The sequence below is a fragment of the Rana temporaria genome, chromosome 4 (genome assembly GCF_905171775.1).
Source record: "Rana temporaria chromosome 4, aRanTem1.1, whole genome shotgun sequence".
Taxonomy (NCBI): Eukaryota; Metazoa; Chordata; class Amphibia; order Anura; family Ranidae; genus Rana; species Rana temporaria.
This window is the reverse complement of record NC_053492.1, coordinates 160,935,339-160,955,896: the sequence shown is the minus strand read 5'-3', so window position 1 is coordinate 160,955,896 and position 20,558 is coordinate 160,935,339.

Below are 20,558 nucleotides of genomic sequence, written 5' to 3'. Positions count from 1 at the left end.
AGCGCGACAGAATGAGCCCACAGCCAAGCTTAAGCAGAGACCCTAATCAAATTGGAATCAGAGTCACTTACACTCTGATTACCCCTAAATTTCAATAGCACCGGTTACCTTGGAAGTAACCAGGCGCTACATTAGGGTTAGTGGTCACATTACACCTAGGCTGGTTATTAGTGGTAGATATTCACAGGGGGTGACACCACTATGGTGTATATTATATACACAGTGGGCCAGATTCACAGCGGAGATACGACGGAGTATCTCAGATACTCCGTTATATCTCTCAGAGTATCTGTGCGACTGATTCATAGAATCAGTTACGCATAGATATCCCTAAGATCCGACAGGTGTAATTGTTTTACACGGTCGGATCTTAGGATGCAGTACCACGGCCGCCGCTGGGGGGAGTTTGCGACGTAAACCAGTGTCGGGTATGCAAATTAGGAGTTACGGCGATCCACGATGGATTTTCGCGTTCGCTACGTCGCCGCTAGTCTAGTTTCCCGTCGTAAAGTTAGTCGTCGTTTTTGGTGCCTTCGTTCCCGTTTGGTGCCTTCGTTCCCGCGTCGAATTTTAAAATTTCACGTCGTTTGCGTAAGACGTCCGGGCATACGGAAGTACGCTACGCACGTCGCCGATCGAAAAAATTACGTCAGTTCGCGCAAAGCACGGCGGGAATTTCAAAACGGAGCATGCGCAGTAGGTCCAGCGTGGGAGCGTGCCTAATTTAAATGGCACACGCCCCTTTAAATTACGCGGGCTTACGCCGGAGGCCGCCGGTGTCATTTTTCACGCAAGTGCTTGGTGAATCAGGCACTTGCGATGTAAAATTGCGGCGGTGTAACGTATCTACGATACGTTACGCCGCCGCGATTCTACCTGAATCTGGCCCAGTATTTTTTTCGTTTTTACACATTCCACAGAGAGTTATCCTTTTAAGCTAAAACATAGAGTGAGGGCGCCATCATTGTTGATGGAATTGTTTGTTGTCACATACACACATGGGATGACAACATTGAGGGAATCATTGCACTTTAGTGCATACATTGCTATATTCACTATTTGATTTTTTACACCCATTTGGAGGGCTTTATCCTTTCTTTTTTGTTTTGTTTATGCATGGAGATTGTAATCTTGTGTTCATTCAGCTGTTTAGTATAGCAATTTACTTGAGTGGGGTATATTGTTAGCACCTTACAGCTACTATTATTTATATTATACTGTAGTAGTGCTGCATTTTTTCTTTTGGTTCATTATTTCACTGGGTGTGGGGACACATTCCAATGCTTGCAGCTACTAATAAATTGGTCTATTAGTAATAGGTAAGTTTGCACAGTTGTTCATTTGTTATATTGTCTGTTTGTCACATATTGGTGGCAGCATGGTGGGATCTGACACCACAGCTGCCACCCCTTAACCCTGAATCCACCTTAATACCATATTTTGTTATTTTGCCTATTCTTGTGATAGATATTCACCTCTGAAACAAATTTTTAGGTCATTTTAGCCAATCAGATGTGGTTCAAATTTGCACTGACCCTCTTATCCCTATTGCCGATGTGATGAAGGTGAAGACAAATCGAATAATTTTAAAGAGCATACAGTTCTGGTAAGCTACATTTTACATAATGTGATTTTTGTCTATTTTTTTATAAGAAATGCAAGCCAGTTTTGTGTATTTCTGTTATTTCTAATATTTCTCTATTATTTGCTATACATTTAAGGGATGTATTTTATTGCTGGGCAGGAAATCTTTATTCACTCTAAAAACTTTTTTTTGGAAGGTTACCTATTTTTTGCTGCTCCCGGTAAAAATATACAGTAAAATGTTCATTCATAGCCATTTATTTAGCTGCGTAAGTATACAGTTTGTTTAAAAGACATTTATTAATTACAAGTAAGTTCCTTTGGCTAGCAAAATCTGTTCTTAAGAGCGGTGAAATGTGCAACTATATTTACCACATTTGAGAACAAAAGCTCAATTTGAATCACTGTTTGATGATTAAGGACTGGAAAAAAGTATCTCCACATGAACACTTAATTATACATAATGAAACAGTATAGTGCTGAGTTCCTTTATACAATTTCTTTGAGCCCTTACATCAAAGAAATATCAATTCAGGTAAAATATTTTGTTTTATGTTTAGCTAAGTATTATTTCACAAGTTGCAATAATGGCTGCTCAGCAGTTGAACTAACACATTGTGACCTCCTTTAGACCCAGAATGTCAGCCATCTTAGATGTTAAAGAAAAAATCTAAGCAGGGCATCATCCATAGATGAAACATAACCTAACATTTTAGGTATTCCATTTTTTTTAAACAGAAGAATAGTGCTCTAAAGGTTAAAAATCATCTTATTGCAGCTAAACTATGTAATGATATATACAGTTAGCTACAGTAAATATGAGGCCTCATACACACGATTTCCTCTGCAAAATCCATCAAGAAAAATGCTGGCAGAGCATTTTAGCCAAGAAAAACGGTCGTGTGTATGTTTTTCTCAAGAAAACTGTCGTGGATCTCGACGAGAAAAAAAGAGAACATGCTCTCTTTTTTCTCGTCGGGAGTCTCAATTTCCTCATCGTGTTTCTCGTCGAGCTGGTTTACGACGAAAAACACGTTCGTGTGTATGCTTCGAAACTCGCACATCTTCAGAATAAAGTATGAGACGGGAGCGCACCAGTTTGTCACACTGTAACAGACTGAAAAGCGCGAATCGTCTCTCACCAAACTTTTACTTAACACGCAGTAACATGAGATTAGCAAAAGCAGCCCCAAGGGTGGCGCCTGTGGAATCGAACTTCCCCTTTATAGTGCCGTTGTACGTGTTGTACATCACTGTGTTTGAGAACGACAAGGTTTTGTCTTGACAGTGAGTATGCAAGGAAAGCTTGACAAGATTCTCGTCAAGCCTGACAAGAACCTCCTTGAGGAAAAAAACGTTTCTTTTACGATGAGATTCTCGGTCGTGTGTACGAGGCCTAAGAGTATTATCTTTTGGATCACATTGCATTATCTGTACAGATATTTAGCTAACAGCTGTACTTTTCCAATAACAACACAGAAAACATGGAGATAGAAGCAGGCCATGTGCTGCAGTTGTTGCCACCAAGCAAACTCACCAAGAAATTCACAGGTTAAGAGTGTATGTAAGGGGGAACGGGCAGATATCTGTGAAACCTCTTATCCTAAAATCTTCCCCCACAGACCCCCTCATCCGCTGGGCCAGGAATGTGGGGAAGATTAACATGGGGACAAGGTGCTTTGCTAAGAGTGCCCCTCCTGGCAATGTACTCTCCCCATGTTGAGGGCATGTGGCCTGGTATTGTTTAGGAGGAAGAACCATCACTGCCCCACTTTCTCATGTTGAGGGCATGTGGCCTGGTATAATTTAGGAGGAAGAACCATCACTGCCCCAATTTCTTACCCAGACAGACTGTCTGCTCAGGTAATGATTGCGTATGGAATTTGGAAGGGATCGTACATTGGGTCCTGCTTAAGATTCATACTGAACCCCCATTGACAATAAGGGTCTAGTATGTATTTTTTAGGGAGATTCACACTTTCTTTCTTTTTATGTCAGATTCTCCATATATGTAATTAGTTTAATCTATATTTTCATATTTCATTTTGAAAAAGTGCTTGTTCCGGGGATCTACAGATATTACAGTAACTCCAGTCACGGAATACACCAGGTTAAAGATTCCAATACAAAATCTAATGACTACAGGGTACTGCCACCAATTGTGATACATTGTACCCATCTGGCCACAACATCTAAAGCAAGTGGGGGATGCAGATGAATACATCCTTGCAACTGTGGTCGGGATCAAATACTAACATAGAAATGTTTTGTAGTTTGCTTCAATTAGTGTTGTAATAATAGATACTTTGGATAAAGCATAGACCATATCTTGCCAGTCAGATAATTCAAAAGTGGTATTCAACTCCCATTGAATCATGTAAGGGAGTAGGGATGGGCAGAATGACCCCCTGTTCAGTTCGCACCAGAAGTTTTGAACATCTGGAAAGTTCGGAACCGAATAACAGACCCCATTGAAGTCTATGAGACCCAAACGTGAAAAATCAAAAGTGCCCATTTTTGAAGGCTCATATGCAAGTGATAAAAAAAACTGCCAGCATCTTAAAGTCCAGTAACCAACCTAAAACATCAAAATTATCCAAAATAGATGCAGCGCTAATACAATAAGATGAATAACAAATTAAAAAAGATATCATGTGAAAAAAACAGTCCTTGAGTGAACAAGAATGATGTTTAAAAAAAGCAGTCTCACCCAGCATAAGGAAATCGGTCTCCCCAAAACCTGTGCAGTCTCTGGAGCAGCCGCTAGACACTAGTAGCACTCAGAAACAGAAGAAAGGCCAATCCCCAGACAACATTCTATCGTGACGAAATGTGCAGGGTGGAGCCTACGAAAGTGACGTCATCACGTTCCTTTCAGGAAGTGGATGGGCAAAACAATTAACTAGGAAGAGAAGTGTAGCTAAAGAAGACATCGCAGCTTCGCTGTTTTTCATGCTCATCGCTTGATTTTACTGCCACATTGTAAGTGCGATTCTCTTTATTAAATTTCATTTTATTCAAAAACATACTGCACCATGAAAGTTTTCCTTTCTTCCGTTTCTGAGTGCTACTAGTGTCTAGCAGCTGTTCCAGAGACTGCACAGGTTTTGGGAAGACCGATTTCCTTATGCCAGGCGAGACTGCTTTTCAGTAGTCATCGCCGTCTGGTAAGAAGGCCATCCTTTTTATATAATTGGGGAATTGCACACCTCCTCTGCAGTCTTTCATCTTTTTACACGGATGGGTGTTCCTTAAATGCAAGTAATTGGGCATACAATGGTAATGGTGTTCCGGGTACTGCCCTAGGGGACATGTATTAATGAAAAGAAGTTTGTAAAAAAATAAATTTTTAAATGAGCAGTGATTTATTGATGCTTAAAGTGAAAGTTTAAAAATGAAAAATTTCTTTCAATATAGTGCAGTGGCGGCCCGTCCATAGGGGGCGCATGGGCGCCGCCCCCCCCAAAGCCAGTAACAAAAAAAAAGATGAACAAAAAAAAGTTAACATTTTTTTTTTTTGGCCCTTTAAGAAACAAAAAGGTCCTTTAAGTGCACTATGTTCAAGGCGGGCGCCGGGCACAGTGCAATATTATAGTGTCATTGAAGCGTCATGCCAATGCAAGCAGGCAAGACGCTTCATTTGCAGTTTTTTTTAAGCTCCGTGGCACTCTGCAGAGCGCCAGGAAGCCAGTCACTCTCCACTCTCATTGGGTCCTGCTGCTTCCTCATGTCTGCACTACCGTAGGAAATGGGCGGTGCTTTCCCCAGGGCAGTGTCACTTTCGGTTTTGGCTCCAGGAGGACTCTGAGGTAGGCAACTTATTAAAACACTTTATTTGTCTTATTCTCTGTCCAGTGTCACTGTCCACCCCATCCATGTACAGCAGCACATTGTGCTGTATGCTCACCCTGTACTGTGATCGGACTGCGAGTGGACTGGAGGGTGGAGGGAGGGAGGGGGGGTGCCGTGCTTCACCCGGCAATCTGGAGCCTTGCACATCTCCTGTATGTGTGAGGGTTCTGAGCACTGTGTCCTACAGCTGTGCTTTACAGATCTCTTATCTATTTCTGTCTCTATCTATCTGTCCCCCTCTCTACCCCTCTGTCTGTCTGTCTCTATCTATCTGTGTGTGTGTGTGTCTCTATCTATCTGTGTGTGTCTCTATCTATCTGTGTGTGTCTCTATCTATCTGTGTGTGTGTGTCTATCTATCTATCTATTTATCTATCTATCTATCTATCTAATTATTTATCTATTTCTACCTGTCTGTCTTATTATCTATCTATCTATCTATCTATCTATCTATCTATCTATCTATCTATCTATCTATCTATCTATCTATCTATCTATCTATCTATCTATCTACCTATAGCTCTATCTATCTATCTATCTATCTATCTATCTATCTATCTATCTATCAATCTATCTATCTAATTATCTATAGCTCTATCTATCTATAGCTCTATCTCTCTCCCCCCCTCCCTCCATCTATCTATCTGTTTAATTATCTATCTATCTATCTATCTATCTATCTATCTATCTATCTATCTATCTATCTATCTATCTATCTCTATATGTTTAATTATCTATCTATATATCTAATTATCTATCTATATATGGCTGTCTAATTATCTATCTATCTATCTATCTATCTATCTATCTATCTATCTATCTATCTATCTATCTATCTATCTATCTAATTATCTATCTATAGCTAGCTGTCTGTCTAATTATCTATCTCTCTATCTATCTATATCTATATGTCTGTCTGATTGTCTATCTCTCTATCTATCCATCTAATTATTTATCTGTCTATCTACCTATCGCTCTATCTATCACTCTATCTATATATCTCTCTCTATCTCTCCCCCTCCATCTATCTATCTATCTGTCTGTCTAATTATCTATCTCTCTATCTATCTATCTATCTAATTATATATCTATCTAATTATATGTCTGTCTGTCTGTCTATCTATCTAATTATCTATCTATATCTATCTGTTTGTCTATCTATCTATCTATCTATCTATCTATCTATCTATCTAACTAATTATCTATAGCTCTACCTATAGCTCTATCTATAGCTCTATCTCTCGCTCTCTCCACCTCCCTCCCTCTGTCTCTCTATCTATCTATCTATCTATCTATCTATCTATCTATCTATCTATCTATCTATCTATCTATCTATCTATCTATCTATCTATCTATCTATCTATCTATTGCTCTAACTCAATATATCTATCTATCTATCTATCTATCTATCTATCTATCTATCTATCTATCTATCTATCTATCTATCTATCTATCTATCTATCTATCTATCTATCTATCTATCTATCTATCTTATTATCTATAGCTCTACCTATAGCTCTATCTATCTATCTATCTATCTATCTATCTATCTATCTATCTATCTATCTATCTATCTATCTATCTATCTATCTATCTATCTATCTATCTATCTATCTATCTATCTATCTATCTATCTATCCCCTTAGTCCTCCTGTAAAGTGGCACATATGTACTGGATATAGAAGCAGTTGCAGCAATATTTGCATTAATAAAGCCCAAAAAATTATATTTTCTCTGAAAGCCTTCTTTATTTTGTAAGCAAGGGCTTGGGGATCCAGTCTGCACGTTAAGTCCACAATGTAGTGCACAGGGAACAAGATTAGATATTTTTTGGATGAATTCTGATGTCTCTACCATAGACTTTAAGGGGCAGATCCATGTACCTGCGCGCAATAATACGACTGTCACAGCGTATCTAAGATACACTACGCCGCCGTAACTTACTTTTTTTTTCGAATCCTCAAAGAATTTGCGCCGTAAGTTACGGCGGCGTAGTGTATCTTTGGCGGCGTAATGGCGCGCCATTCAAATTTCTGTGATGGGGGCGTGTTTTATGTAAATACGTCGTGACCCGCTGTAAACACCGTTTTTTTAACTGCGCATGCACCGTCCATGGGGGTATCTCAGTGCGCATGCTCGAAATTAACCCGGAACAAGCCAATGCTTGTTAACCACTAGGGGGCACTGTAGGGGTTATTTGTGACCTCATATGTGTTTCTAACTGTAGGGGGGGTGGGGCTGGACATGTGATGTCACTGATCGCCTTTCCCTATATCAGGAAACAGACAATCAGTGACATTGCCACTGTGAAGAACGGGGAAGGTGTTTTTACACACACCTCTCCCCGTTCTTCAGCTCCTGTGACCGATCGCGGGACACCGGCGGCGATCGGTTCTGCGGGTCCCACGGCCGCGGTCACAGAGCTTCAGACCGGGACGCGGGTGCGGGCCATAGGGTGACTGAGAAATGATATCCTAAATTACAGGACAGGGGACTGATAGCTCATATTGCAGGAGATATTGCAAAGTGTTGGTTTATTCTATGACTCATCTCTCTGTGTAGACTGTTGACATGCTAATTGAGTCTGGTCCAGGATCTCTCATTATGTATGCTAAATACTGTTTTGTGTGTGGAATGCAACTTGTCAAGCTGTATGCGGAGACAGAACATATGTCTAAAGATGTGGATTGAGGGGAATTCATTGTGTGATGGTGTTTTGTTGAATTCTGTTAATGAAGGAATGTGACTTCTCAGGTGCAGTGATTGGGTCATGTTAATTATAGACCGGCGCCGAGAAGTCTGGAATGTTTAGCAATTAGCCATCTGAAGGTGTATTGAAGCCCCCCCAGGGTGTGATGGGTGGGTGGAGAGTTTGATTGTTCCTGTGATCACTGAAACATGCATGTATATAAACTTGAGAGCTAACCATTAAAAGTGTTCATACATTTTGAAGCAGAGAATAGAGCGGTCAGTCGCATTTTCTGGGGAATTGATATGGATCGTGCCTGCTGGTTTGTCTGTGTGTCGGATAAGCTGTCGTGGGTTGATGGAAGGTCATAAACGGTGGTGACCGTTACAGGCCCAAAAAAGAGGAAATAAAGAAGGGGGTAGCCCTGGGGACCTCTGGGTCCTTTAATAAAAATAAAAAAAGAAATAAAAAATATATATTTATTTATTTTTAAAAAAGGGGGGGTTGCCATCTGGGGCCCTGGGGACCTCTGGGCCCTTTAATAAAAAAAAAAATATATATATATATATATATATATATATATATATATATATATATATATATATATACACACACACAAATTATTATTATTTTTTTATAAAAAGAAATTACAAAAAAAGGAGAGTTGCCGTCTGAGACCTCTGGGCCCTTTAATAAAAATAAATACAAATAAAAGAAACCCCTGGGCCCTTTACAGTAATAAAATAATAAAAAAAAAAATACAAAAAAAATAAAAAAAAAAAAGGGGGTTGCAATCCAGGGCCCTGGGGACTTCTGGGCCCTTTAATAATAATAAAAATTTATAAACAAAAATAAAAAAATAAGCATTTATAAAAAAATGGGGACATGGGGACCTCTGAGCCCTTTAATAATAATAATAAAAAAAAATATATATATATATATATATATATATATATATATATATATATAAACATTTTATACAAAAAGGGGGGGTTGCCATCCGGGGCCCTGGGGACCTCTGGGCCCTTTAATAATAATAATAATATATATATATATATATATATATATATATATATATATATATTTATTTATTTATATATATAAAAAATAAAAGAAATATACAAAATATATAAAAAAATATATATAAAAAAAAGGGGGGTTGCCCCTCCGGACCCCTAAAAAAAAGGGGATTGCCCTTCGGGCCCCTGGGGACCTCCGGGCCCCTTACAGGTGTACTGCCTGTACCCCCCTGATGGCGGCCCTGAGGGGACGTACAGGTACGTGCCTGTGCCCAGCCGTGCCATTCTGCTGACGTAAATGTGCAGGAGGCAGTCCTTAAGTGGTTAAAGTGAAAAAAAAATGAAAAATTCCTTTAAATATCGTACCTGCTGGGTGTTACTATAAGAAAAAAGTAATTTAAAACTGCTTACGGCTTTAATGTAATGTCTGGTCCCTGCAATATGGATGAAAATCAATGAGAAAAATAGCATGGGTTTCCCGCCCCCCTCCCCCAGGTCATTACCAGCCCCTTTGGCCCTATATAATTAGAACAGCCGTATACAGGCGGTGCAAACAAGACAGGGTCTGTAGGTTTGTTGTTAAGTATAATCTGTTTGTAATTTTGAACTGGTACTTTTTTTAAGTGTAGCTCCAGCCAAAAAATCTATTTTATAAGCTTTTTGGAAAACATAGAGCAGTGAGTGCGCAGTGAGCAGTGGCGGAATTATCAGAGTCGCAACAGTCGCAGTTGTGACTGGGCCCTGTAATTCTGCCAAGTCCGGGGGGCCCGCCACCTGTCCGTGTGAGGTGCCCGACCGCCGCCTGCCAGTGTGAGGGGCCCACTTGACTGTCATGTCATCACTGTGTTTGGTGCTTGCTGTTCGTTCCGCTAAGAGAAGGCAGAGGCAGCGCTGAGAGACTGGGGCCGCCCTGCACTAAGCTGAGAGGAGTGTGATTGGCCAGTTTTTCAGTAGGCTGTGCTCTCCCAGGGTTTAGTGAAGGTTATGGGGTTGTGATTGGCTGGACGTCCTGTAGGCGGTGCTCTCCCAGGGTTAGTTGTGTTTGGCGCTGGCTTTTTAAAATGTCACCGGGCATGTAGAGACAGCGGCAGGTCACACTGTGAGTTGGCGGGACATTGACAATCAGCTGGCTGAGTTGGATGAAGGGAGTCCCGGGTCGTCGTGCTCCTCCAGCCCAGTGGCAGAGCAGGCCCCGTCCTCCTGGCTCCACCATACCCGGCAGTGTGTACAGAGGAGACATCCGAGTCTGAGGCTGGTGTATGATGGGATGGTACAGGACACCTGGCTGCTCTCCCCGGACCTCGCACACGGAAATCGGCTCCGCTCCGGATCCCGGGCCACCAGGCTCTGGCCTGGTGTGTGTATAGAGAAGGTGGAGATCGGGGGGGACATGGAGATCGGGCTGTCTGTGTGCAGGGAGATCTCACCCCCTGTGTGGGGGAAGGAAGTGCTATCTGCCCCTCTGGAACAATGAGGACACCTATGGGGACATATGGGACATGGAAGTGACAGATGAGTGACAGATCACTGCATGGCCACACACAGGCCTATAGTACTTCATTGTGTGCGATCTGTGCTGGTGTGACAGGTGATATCTGCTGGTGTGTGCCTAGAACAGATCGCTCTGCTCCTCCCATCCTCTACACCAGTGGTCCCCAAAATTTGTGGCACCAGGGACCGCTTTTGGTGTAGCCACTTTTTTCAGGGCCCGGTGGGGGGGCGTCATATAAGGAAGGTGGGTGGTATGCGGAGTGTTACAACCCACCATGCACTGTAAGGATTGCACTCCCCTTTATATCACAGTGCCCTTTTGCAATCATGGCCCCCCTATCACAGTCCTCCCTTCAGTCATGGGCCCCCCATCACAGTCCTCCCTTCAGTGATGGGGGCACCCCATCACAGTCCTCTCTTCAGTGATGGGGGGCCCCCCCATCACAGTCCTCCCTTCAGTCATGGGGGCCCCCCCATCACAGTCCTCCTTGCAGTCATGCCCCCCCAATCACAGTCCTCCTTGCAGTCATGACCCCCACCTCAATCACAGTCCTCCTTGCAGTCATAACCCCCACCCCATCACAGTCCGCCCTGCATTAATGCAGCCCCCCTTCCCCAATCATAGTCCTCCCTGCAGTCATGCACCCCCTCTGCCCCTCAAAGCACAGTCCTCCCTGAAATCATGCACCCTTTTCCCCCCTCCAATCGGTCCTCCCTGCAGTTATGCACCCCCCTCCAATCACAGTACTCCCTGCATAGTGCCAATTTTAATCACTGCCTCCCCTGCAGCCTATGTCTATTCCCTCAAGCTTCAGCAAGAGTTGAGCCCTGTCACGAACCGCAGTATAGTTCGCAGTCTGTATGTCCTGTGTGTATTCTGTAATTTCTCCAGAGCAGCCACTAATGTCAGCCTCGTCAGATTGTGACAGAGAGAGAGACTCTTCATACAGGCTGCTAACTATACAGCAGTCCGTGACAGGGCTCACTTTTTGCTCTGATGGTGGCTTGCTCGACAACAGGCCACGAACCGGTACTGGTCCGCGGCCCGGAGGTTGACGACCCCTGCTCTACACTGACCCCCAATAATGATGGGGACCATCCTCCTCCGTATACATACATGTCTAAGTCCCAGTCACACCGGTGAGACTTTATGTACTTTGACAGTTCCAAATCACGTGACAAGTTGCACCCCATTGCTGGCAATGGAATAGTTCATATTGACGGTGGTACTTGGGGGAGGTGGCAGTGGTGGTGCCATACTCTCCCACCACCTGTGCCTCCTTACTGATCCCATCCCCTCACCATTAATATCATCCATATCCCCCCCCATTACTTCTACAACAGAGGTGATTGAGGGGGGGGGGGTGGGGATGAGATCAGTGGTGGGGGGGATGGGATCAGTAAGAGGCACAGGTGGTGGAAAAATGTAAACAAAATGTAAACAATTTGGTGTTTGGGTGTGTGGCGCTGCCTTCCACCTAAATGGTGGTGTGGGTAGCAAAATACTTAAGTGCTAATTAAGTGAGATCCACCTTCACAAGGGTGGTTGTATCCAAATTGATAGTGAACCTTCCAAAGTGATAATGGCATCTTCAATTGCTGTGTCAAGTGAAACCCGTTGCTACATGCCACCTATAAAGAGATGGTCGAGTCGCTCTTCCTGGGGGCCAGTCAACAAAGGATGTGTAGCAAAACTTGGTTGGAGTTTAGGAATTAACCTGGAAAGTGATCCAAACTTGTGTCACCCTTTTAACCCTTACTGGTTAAATTAGAAACACTCAAGAGCACTAAATGCTAAAGTATATCCTATACTGTGATCAGGTGTTCAAACATATGCTAAACATCACAGCAATAAGACCCCTTTCACACTGAAGCTTTTTAGCGTTAAAAATAGCGCTATTAAAACGCTCTCAATGCATCTCAATGGACCATTTCACACTGAGTCCTGCAAGCAGCAGCTTTTGGGCGCTGAAAAAAAACACTCCAAAAACACCCCTCTCCATTGAATTGAAAGCGCTGTAAAAACGCCTTGCCCTTTCACACTGAGGCACTGCAAAAACGCCCTAAAACTTTAGGGTCTTAGCAGTGCTTTACCAGCGTTTTTCGGGCACTGCCAGTGTGAAAGTGTGTGAAAGGGCTCTGAAAGCACTCGGTCTTTCACATTGGGATTGCAGATGAGGCTTCTTTCAGGCGCTTTACAGGCTTTTTTTTAAACGCCAAAGCGCCTGAAAAACGCTTGAATAACGCCTCAGTGTGAAAGGGGCCTAAACGTCAGGATAAAAAAACATATAGTATAGTTGCCCTATAATCAAACACCTGTGGGTAGTACTTCATAAATAATATTATGCTTTTTCTTCACGAAGTACTGCCCACAGGTGTTGGGCACTTGAGTGTTTCTAATTTAACCAGTACCCCTCAAGTACCACCGCTGACACCCCCCCCCTCAAGTTGAAATCCGAAACATAAATGTTTTACTTTGTTGTACAGTGTAAAAAAAATTAAGTATCAAAATCAGGCTTTTTTTTTGGGGGGGGGGGGGGGGGGCCTTCATGATTTCTTCCACCGGGGCCCTGAAGCCTCTATTCACACCACTGGCAGTGAGGTAGGGTAGTACTGTAGTGACGTTGTACAAAATAGCCATGCTATCACTGCTGTGGTTTTTGATGCCCCTCGGCCTTCTGACTATGTTTTAAAGGTTCAACTTCACATTTATGCGATGCATCAGAGTATGTGCCTTGCTGCAGAACAGCCTATTAATTTGAGAATGAACTGCCTGCCACCCCTCAATAGCACCAAAGTGCATGGGCCTGTTTTTAATTGTATTTTTTAATGCCGCTGCACCCAAATGCATGGTGCTTTTGTTAGCATGCATTTTTATTTTTGTGATTTTTTATTTATTTACACACACACACGTGTGACGTAGCTTTAGGTGCACACTGTACAGAGGACACAGACAGTACACCACGTGAAAATACTGCAGCTAGCACAATCACCTGCCTGCCAGGCTGCCAGTATATTAGGAAGAGCGGATCTATCTAAACTCAATACAGTGTATAAATATATATATAACACCTGGGATGCATATATATCCTCTACACACTGTAATTCAAACTGACTAGCCTGCCTGCTCTATCTAACTCCAAAAAATGACACTCTCTCTCTCTCTCGCTCTCTCTCTCTCTGTCTCTCTCTGTAAACCACCAACACACTACACAAGGCCGACTTCCAGGCAGCATTATCTAGTGTGGGGCATGTACTAAACACCCTGAGCCATAATTAGCCAAAGCCACCCTGGCTTTGGCCAATTATGGCTCACCGTTTTTTGCGCGCTGTAATTGGCCAAGCATGCGGGACATAATGCATGCTTGGCCAATCATCAGCCAGCAATGCACTGCAATGCCGCAGTGAATTATGGGGCGAAACACGCCACTCGAATTTGGCGCGAACGGCCCAAAACTTTCGCAATTCGATGAACGATCGAACATACGATGTTCAAGTCGAACGTGAGTTCGAGTCGAATAAGAAGCTCATCCCTAGTGTTTAATAGAACCAAGAATACAACTTTATATACAGTATATAGTAGTATATAGTATCTGTAACTGCCTCCTCCCAGCCATGTACTACTCCCAAGGGTTCTGTAGATGGAAAACCATCTCCTACTGTTTGACATATGTCTTCTTCTGTTATGTGGCATAGGAACAATGGTGTCTGCATAAAGTGGGCCTTGAGATGAAAGGAAATTCTCCTCTTTATCCCGCTACTCTGCCTCGAGTGCCCTATCCATAATGTCACACAGAGTGTTCTCCAGCAGGAACACAACAGGGATTGTGTCACTAATGCATTGCATTGTCACGGCTCACCATCCTTGTGGCCTCCTCAAATTGTGACAGTAGAGTGAATGCATCCTTTATGAGCAGCCATTGGCATGGGGAGCCTGTCACTGTGCCCTACTCACATAGGTACTCGACGGCCCCTCTGCTGCATGTGCAGCCACTGCAGCTTTGCCAAAGTCGAGTTCCACTTGGTTTGGCATGTCAAAAATCAGGTAGTTCACGGGCAGGTGGAATTCCTGCGGAATTTCAGCCAACCGAAAACTGGCTGTGTATGACCACCTAAAATGGCTACACACTCTTCTGGCCTGCTTTAGTAGATCTTCCAACCCTGGATACCTATTTAGGAAACTCTGCACTACCAAATTCAGGACATGTGCCAGTCATGGCACATGTGTCAACTTTCCCTGTCTAAGGGCTGACAGGAGGTTTGTGCCATTATCACACACCACCATTCCTGGCTCAAGCTGGCATGGCGTGAACCACCTCTGGGCCTTGCGGCTTGATCTGCATCTGTTCCCTGAGCTCCTGTTGCTGTCTGAAAGCATTCTGTTCCAAGTGTATGACCTGGCTTCCTGACTCTGCTTCTTGCTCCAATCCTGACTCCGGCTTGTTGACCTTGCTCTGTTCCCTGCTTGAATACCCATTGCCAACACCCGGCCTGGACTCTGACTACTCTTCTGCCTATTGCTTCTGCTATGACTCCAAGTGTATGACCCGGCCTGCCTGACTCCGCTAACCTGCATCCACGCCTCTGCTAACCTGCATCCACGCCTCTGCTAACCTTCATCCACGCATCTGCTGACCTGCATCCACGCCTCTGCTGACCTGCATCCACTAAGTCTGCAAACCTGCATCCACTAAGTCTGCAAACCTGCATCATCTGCTTCCTGTCTCTCGTTTCCCACCTCACAAACAGCAACAACCAGAACAGGCACCTGTACCCCACCGCGCTCTTACCACCACTGTCCCCATTCCAGTGGTCTCCGAGCCAGGGTTGTACGGGAGGTCTCCCTCCACGCATCAGGCTCACACCCAGGTACGTAACAACCGGACTGCCTTGTCCAACAATGCCACAACATTGCCTTCTACGTGATGGTAGAGAGATCTAATGGGCTTACGTGAGAAGAAATAGCGACTGAGAACCTGCCATTGGGGCATAGCACATTCTGCAAATTCACAGAAGGGGCAGAATCCATCTGGTGGAAAGGCAGAAGTTGTATATCCAGCAGCTTTGACAAGCTTGCATTTAGATGCTGGGCATGTGGGTGGCAGGAACTGTATTTTTTTCTGCTGCAGCAGATGGAGCAGAGAAATTTGCCAGCTATAATCTACAGCTGGTAGTGTGCTGCTGGCAGATGTGCTGCAAGGACCTTGAATAGCCTGCACTAAACCATCATCCCTGTCAGTGGAATCTGTGAAAAGTCATGAGGTATAGCAGGGACAGACTGAGGTGAGCAAGGAGGAGGGACAGATTTGTACCTCTTTTGTGTGGCTTTTAGAAGCTTTTGCCAATGGGCTGAGTGGTGGGAGGTTAAATGCCTTTTCAAGCATGTGGTACCCAAATGGTTGGTGTTTTTGCCACACTTGATGCGCTTGAGACAAAGTTCTCAAATAGCAACAGTGCGATCACCTGCACATGTGCTAAAAAAGCCCCAGATAGCTGAGCTGTGGGAAGTGGGCTGGGAGATAAGAGCTCCATAATGTGATGGGATAGGGTGGCTGCTCTCTACTCTTTCATGATGGTTGCTTCTTTGGGGTTGTGCCTCATCCTCACTTTCCTCCTCTGCTCTCTTCGGCACCCATGTTGAGTCAGTGACCTTGTCGTCATCATCTCCTTCATCCTCATTACCACTGGTGACAACTTGGCAATTCGCTGCGGCTGGGGAAATATGACTGCCAATTTGTGTACCAGTGTTCTCCCCTCTTTTTAGGCTCATGTCCCTGCCTTCCTTAACCTCAGAGTCAGAACCAACATCTGAATCGAGTAATAGCTGTGCATCTTCAAGGAGCAAGTGGCTGACGTTGGGTTCAAGTAACTCTGCTGATTCCTCCATGCCTGATGCTGGGGCTATGGCAGGAATAGCTGCTGATAAGGAGGCAGGTTTTGCCACTCTGGCAGTTGCAGGGGACTGCGTACTAGTCTCTGCTTAGGTGATGGAGCATGAGAAGGATGAGGACAGTTTAGTAGGCCAGTCCACCACCTCCTCTGCATGCTGTGGCTGGATAGCATGGGCAACATCACTAAACAGAGGAAATTATGCCCTGCCTGAGGACTGACCACATCCACCTTTGCCTGTGGACACATACACTGCTGGGCCTCTTACAGTGCCATGGGAACGTCTGCCTCCCAGACATGATAAGGGGAGTGGTGGGTGCTTATTAACAAAATGTAATAAAGATGTGTAAATGTGTACGTGGATGCACTTTAATCAATGGAAAGTGGTGTCTGATGCACTTTACAATCCACGGATACACTATAATAATATATAATATACTGCAATATACTGTGTCAAACGTGCAGTAACACGCAGAACTATATGCCGTTAAACTTGCAGTAACGCAATGAAATTTACGGCATTAAAGTTATATGCCGATAAATACGGTATATGGCGTTAAACTTGCAATAGCGCAATGAAATATATGGTGTTAAACTTGCATCAATGCAATGAAATATATGGCGTTTAACTTGCAGTAATGCAATAAAATATATGGCGTTAGGCTTGAGGTAATGCACAGAACTATATGATGTGAAACTTGCAGTAAGGCAATGAAATATACGTTGCTAAACTTGCAGTAACGCAATGAAAAATACAGCGTTACACTTGCAGTAATGCAATGAAATATACAGCATTAAACTTGCAGTAACGCAATGAAATATATGGCGTCAAACTTGCAGTAACGCAATGAAATATACAGCGTTAAACTTGCAGTAACACACAGAACTATATGCTGTTAAACTTGCAGTGACACGCAGAACTATATGGCATTAAACGTGCAGTAACGCAATAAAATATACTGTGTTAAATAGGGATAAGCTTTATTTTAGGGTCGAACATGAGCTCGACTCGAACATTGGCTGTTTGCCGAATAGCGAACAATGTGGGGTGTTCGCGGCAAATTCAAAAGCTGCGGAATACCCTTTAAAAGTTCATGGGAGAAATCAAAAGTGCTAATTTTAAAGGTTAATATGCAAGTTATTGTCATAAAAAATTGTTTGGGGACCTGGGATTTTGGGAGCAGTGATTTTAATAATGCTTAAAGTGAAACAATAAAAGTGAAATATTCCTTTAAATTTCGTACCTGGGGGGTGTCTATACTATGCCTGTAAAGAAGCGCATGCGTCCCGTGTATATAACAGTCCCTGCACAAATTACATTTCTAAAGGAAACAAAGTAATTTAAAACTACTCACGGCTATAATGAATTGTCAGGTCAGGGCAATACAGATAAAAGTCATTGAAAAAAATGGCATGGGTTCCCCCCAGTCAATTACCAGGCCTTTTGGGTCTGGTATGAATATTAAGGGGAACCTCAAACCAAAATAAAAAAAAATGCAAGTGGGTCCCCCAAATTCCATATCAGGCCCTTCAGGTCTGGTATTGATATTAAGGGGAACCCTGCTCTAAATAAAAAAAAAATGACAAGGGGGTTCTCCCCATAAATCAATACCAGACCCTTATCCTAACACACAACCTGGCAGGCCGCAGGAAAAAAAGGGGGGATGAGAGAGCGCCCACCCCCTCCTGAACTGTACCAGGCCATATGCTCATTTTGGCACAGGGTTTCCCTTAAAACCCATACCAGACCTGAAGGGCCTGGTAATGGAATTTGGGGCATTGATACATGTCCCATGGGGCAGGACCCAGGTCCCCAAACACTTTTTATGACAATAACTTGCATATTAACCTTTAAAATTAGCACTTTCGATTTTTCATGTTCGTATCCCATAGACGTTAATGGTGTTCGCGTGTTCAAACAAATGTTTTGCCTGTTTGTATGTTCTGCTGTGATCCGAACCGGGGGGGGGGGGGTGTTTGGCTTATCCATAGTGTTAGATAGTCACTAAACTCATACTAACTGAACTATCCCTACATTCACATTACAGGGTCAAGATTAGACCAGGAGGTCAAGACTATCTTGGCCAAGATCAATTTGGATAGTAGCCTCGAGGAGAAATACACGATCAATGCATGTATAATAACTATGAGCTCTGGAAAAGTAAGAATAGTCTCTAGTGGTAGGGTTGGCCTTCTTTCAAGCGTTAATAAGGTTGTGGTGATATAAAAGTTAAGTACATTTTGGGTTTTGTTTAGAAGGGTACTGAAGTTGAGAAAAGTGAGATTTGTCTAATATATGGTCCAATGCCAGATTAGAGTCACCAGCCAAAATGACATCTCCCTCAAACTCTGGCGCCAAAAATCAGAGCAAGGAGAGAAAAAAAGGCCACATGGTTCATATTGGCAGTGTAATAGACCAAAAACTTTACCAAATTTCCCCTCCCCCTCCAAGTGCCCTTTCGCCAATAAGTATTGCCCCACTTTGTCCTTCAGTATTTTAGAGTCAATAAATGAAAGCCCTTGTGACAAACAGAGTGCCACTCCCCCCATTTTTTTTCTGTAATATTGGCAAAATAACAAACGGGATAGTCTTTATGTATATAGCACGGCGTGAAAGTGAAATGAGTTTCCTGAAGAGCTACAATATCAGCAGCTAGCGACTTATAGAAATAAAAAACTTTATTAGGCTTAGAGGGATGACCCAATCCCTGAAGAATATGGGAGAGCAGTCGTATGGTTTTAGTGGAGTCAGTAAACTTATACATGGAAAAGGATAAAAATAACTGTAGACAGACAAACTCACCCACCAACATACAGCTATCTTGGGAGTCCAAGAGAAATTCCGGATGACCTTCAGAAAGTAAAAGGAAAAGGAGGTTAAAAACAGAAAAAGGAGTAAAAAGAAAAAGAGTAAAAGATATGCAGGCTTATGAACGCCCAGTATCAAAGAATGTAACATGGAAAAATAAATTGAACAACTGAAAACACAAGATAAAGTAACCACGTAGTCCAGAACTCACGTTCTGGGAATGTGGGAGTTTCCGCCAAAGGTAACAAATGGGAGGAGACCGACAAACTGGGAGAGTGCATAGCCTCCTACCGGCACAAATATTACATAACAAATATTATATAACAAGTAAAATGCCCTCCTAGGTGTTCCTGAACAACAAAAAAATTGTAAATAACCAACAATATGCAGACGTATGGTAAATAACTCAAGATAAAATTAGTAAAAAAAACACCTGGTTCAAGGCACATAAAAATACTAACAAAGCATAGGCAGCGGCTAATGTCCCACAAGAGGACCACTGAGAAACCCCCGCCATAAGGAAAAAAATCAGCTGGTGTAAATCAGGAAGTTCTCAGGTAACTTGGCGTGGAGTTGCAGGTTTCCTTGATGATGGGGTAGAGGTGAAAGCGGAGGCGAAGGACTGCTGGAACTTAATTTGCTCTGAGACGAGGGATCATGAGATATAGATCCCAATTTCAGCTGAATTTTTCACCTTCAGCAAATGTAGAAAAGGAATATAATCTGCTGTTATAGGGAAATTGTAAAAAAAATGATAGTTCAATCTATAGCGAATGTCACATTGAAAGCACAGGTTTAAATGTGCTCCATTTTTCAATGTTTGCTTGGGAAATATCTGCAAAAATCTGAATTTCATAACCTTCAACTACCAGATCCAGTGTTCACAGGAGATTCTGATCAACTAATTAGTTCTCAGAACTCCCATTTTATTGTTTGGTAGAGTATATATTTTCTTTCTGTTTGCTATGCACATTAGCTATGAATAAGCACTGAAGCACAGTGCGAAACGCGTCAGTATTGTCCTAATTTTTTGCTGTGGCATGTTACTTTTGTGACCAGTTTTATTAAAAGGAACGTTTTTGGAGTGTGGCTGTCCCAGCTTTTTCTCTTCAATTTTGCATATCATTGCATTGCCGGCACCCATGGTTTGGATCCAGTGAGATCAGTTCTCTGGTTCATCTGAGCGGTTATCTTTCTTCTCATACCAGATCCAGATGTTCCCTGGC